The 3,864-nt window shown below is 43.4% G+C and overlaps 1 non-coding gene across 1 annotated transcript; it reads left to right on the forward strand.

The window, feature by feature from the left end:
• Positions 1 to 3,469: 3,469 nt before the first annotated feature.
• LOC132638931 (small nucleolar RNA R71) lies at positions 3,470 to 3,575 on the forward strand. The gene has a single exon (XR_009581988.1). It is a non-coding gene; the product is annotated as a small nucleolar RNA R71 (small nucleolar RNA).
• Positions 3,576 to 3,864: the final 289 nt, after the last annotated feature.

Consider the following 3,864-nt stretch of genomic DNA (forward strand, 5'->3'; position numbering starts at 1 on the left):
AGCCATCAAGTAGCGCAAGGCAGCATGGTCAGTGTGAACCACTACCTTGGCACCCAATAAATAAGCTCGGAACTTTCCAAAGGCACAAACAATGGCAAGTAGTTCCTACTCCGTTACTGTATAGTTCAGTTGAGCTCCATTCAGTGTTTTGCTGGCATAATAAATTGGGTGCAAGATTTTGTTGAGCCGCTGACCAAGCACAGCGCCAATTGCAAGACCACTAGCGGCACATATTAATTCAAAAGGCAACGACCAATCCGGGGACACAACAATAGGTGCGGAGGTTAATTTCAGCTTCAACTCGTCGAAAGCCTTGATGCACTTCTCATCAAAATTGAATCTGGACTCCTTTTCCAAGAGTTTGCACATTGGGTTTGCAATTTTGGAGAAGTCTTTGATAAATCTTCTATAGAATCTGGCGTGTCCCAAGAAACTCCGAACTCCTTTTACTGAAATGGGTGGAGGGAGTTTTGAAATCACATCGATTTTGGCTTGATCAACCTCAATCCCTCTTTCGGAAATCTTATGGCCAAGGACAATTCCCTCCATCACCATAAAATGACACTTTTCCCAGTTGAGGACGAGGTTTGTCTCCTCACACCTTTGTAGCACCCGATCAAGATGGTCTAAACATTCATCGAATGAATCTCCCACCACAGAGAAATCATCCATGAAGACTTCGAGAAAGTTTTCAACCATGTCAGAGAATATTGACATCATGCATCGTTGGAAAGTAGCTGGGGCATTGCAAAGACCAAATGGCATTCGGCTGAAAGCAAATGTCCCATAGGGACAAGTGAAAGTAGTCTTTTCTTGGTCTTCCAATACAATGTTGATTTGGTTGTAACCTAAGTACCCATCCAGGAAACAATAATAAGACCTTCCAGCTAGCCGATCAAACATTTGCTCAATAAAAGGCATAGGGAAATGATCTTTGCAAGATGCAGTGTTCAGCTTCCGGTAGTCCATACACACTCTCCAACCGGTGACAGTTCTTGTCGGAATCAACTCATTTTTAGAGTTAGGGACAACGGTGATGCCCTCTTTCTTTGGCACACACTGGACTGGGCTTACCCATGGATTGTTGGCAATCAGGTAAACCACCCCAGCATCTAGCCACTTAATAATCTCTTTCTTTACCACCTCTTGCATCGGTGGATTTAATCTTCTCTGATGCTCAACACTTGGTGAACTTTCCTCCTCCAACTGAATTCGGTGCTCACAAATTCCGGAGGGAATCCCCCGGATGTCTGCAATAGTCCAACCCAAAGCTCTTAAATGCTTCCTCAAAACTGCGATGAGTCTTTGAGTTTGGCACTCGTTCAGAAGTGATGACACAATAACTGGGAGTGTGGCATTTGCTCCAAGAAACTCATATTTAAGATGGGATGGAAGTTGCTTGAGTTCCAACTTCGGTGGCTCAATAATTGATGGTTTTGCTGGAGGAGTGGTTCGTTTCTCTAGATCAAGAGACAATTTCTTGGGCCCATAAGAGTAAGATCCCAGACCGGTGAGTGAATTCACTGTATCAATATATCCCTCCATTTCTTCTGCATCAAAGTTCACCAAGATGGCCGATAATGCTTCACCCAAGCATTCTTCCTCCATTTTGAATTCTACTGCTTCATCCACTACATCAACAGAATTAATAAATACTATGATAAAGACTAGGTAATTTCATACGCTTGTTGGCGTGAAAAATCACCTCCTCATCGTTCACCCGGAACTTGATTTCATTCTTCTCGGAATCTATAAGAGCCCTCCCTGTCGCAAGGAAAGGTCTCCCCAGGATAATAGGAATTTCTTGATCAATAGCACAGTCAAGAATCATGAAATCTGCCGGCAGTAGGAATTCCCCGATTTGAACAAGCACATCATCAACTACCCCCACTGGCCTTTTTATCGATCTGTCAGCCATCTGCAACCTCATGGTAGTTGGCCTTGGCATCCCTAATCCTGATCTCTTGAAAATCTCAAGGGGGATAAGATTTATGCTAGCCCCGTTATCACACAAAGCCTTAGCAAAATCCTGCTGCCCTATGGTGCATGGAATAGTGAATGCTCCAGGATCTTCCCTTTTTTTCACTGTGGTCTTGGAAATAATGGCACTAACGCGATGAGTGATACCCACAGTGTCGTGTTTCAATGGCTTCTTCTTCTTTGTTAAGAGATCCTTCAAATACTTAGCAAACCCAGGCATTTCTTGGACAGCGTCCATGAAAGGAATGTTCATCGTCAACTGCTTGAGTTGATCATAAAATCGCAAGCACTTGTCATCTTCTGTTTTCCTCACTAGCCTTTGAGTAAAAGGCGGTGAAGATTTGAACAAGTAGCTCAAAGGGCATAGAGCGCCAGAAAGTTTTGCTTTCCCCTTTTCCTGTTTTTCTGCTTGTGCCTTGAGATTATCAAGATTCTGTTCCTCTTCAGCTATAATAGGGACTTCCTCCTCTGTTTCTTCCTCCACAATAACATCAGATATATCAGGCCGCGCTTCTTCTTCAACAATTGGCTCGAGATCAATCACCTTTTTCTCAGCACCTTGAAGTATTTTTCCACTTCGAGTGCTAATAGCAGCTACATGCTCCACAGAGTTTACCCCATTACCTTTCGAATTTGGAACTGTATCACTTGGTAGTTGTCCACGTTGAGGAGTATGCACTTCTCTGGAAAGGTCTCTGAATTGCGATTCAAGCTTCTGAATGGAAGCTGAATGAGATGAACCTGAGACATTCCCTTGATTGTGCTCTCTGTTCTGTCCTGATTCATTAGCATTTTCTGCATCATACTTTTCAGCTCCGCAGAATCATTAGGCGCATTACTAGAAGAGTTGCTAGATGAATTGTCTCTCCACTGTTAGGAATTTGATGCTTGCCCCCTTGGTGGAATGTAGGGGTTCGAGCTATTGTTGCCATAATTATTGTTATTGTAATTCCCTTGATTTGGATTTCCCTGATCATTTCTGCTATAATTGTTCCCTTGAAATTGGTGTGGAGGCTTTTGCCATAGGTGATGACCCGGACCTTGATAATTTTGTCTTTGATAGCCCCCTTGCGAGTTGTTGACATAATTAGCATCTTCATATTGTTGTTGCCCATCTTGCTACATCCCTTCAGGGACTTGATACATGCCCTGTGGATGAGGTGGTAACTCCTCAACAACATTTACCCCTTGTGCATCCTTTTCTGCCAACTTCTTTGATAATAGATCCACCGTGGTTTGCAATTGAGCAAAGGCATGATCTCTCTCATGGTTTTCTTTTGCAACAGCAGCTATTGATGGACTACCATAAGAGAGACTCTCACTATCAGTTGAATGCCGAGCTTGATTGTGGGTGGTTAGTTTATCAAGCAAACGGATGATAACGATAAATGACTTGTCCATGAAGCATCCTCCTGCGGCAGTATTGACAGCAATCTGATTCATTGTATCTAAGCCCTTGTAGAATTCCTCCGTGAGAATAGCATCCGGAAACCCGTGAGTTGGAGATTGAGCTAGATAATACTTGAACCGCTCCCATGCCGAATATAATTGTTCCCCCGGGAGCTGTTTGAACTCAAAGATCTTATCTCGAAGTTCAGCCTTTTTGCTCGGTGGGAACCACTTCTTCAGAAATGTGTTGGCTAGCTCGCTCCAGGTATGGATAGAATTGCTGGGAAGCTTTTCATACCATTCCCTTGCTTGGCCAGCCAAGGAATATTTGAAGACCCGTAACCGCAGTGCATCAGCAGAAACAGCACCTTGGGATTGTTGAGCACACACATGTAGGAAGTTCTTCAAATGTCGAAGTGGACAATCCTCCAAAGAATTTCGGAAATAACCTTCAAGTTTCAGCAGCTGATAGATAGAACTATCAATTTTGAACGT

This window comes from Lycium barbarum, chromosome 4, assembly GCF_019175385.1.
Source record: "Lycium barbarum isolate Lr01 chromosome 4, ASM1917538v2, whole genome shotgun sequence".
NCBI lineage: Eukaryota > Viridiplantae > Streptophyta > Magnoliopsida > Solanales > Solanaceae > Lycium > Lycium barbarum.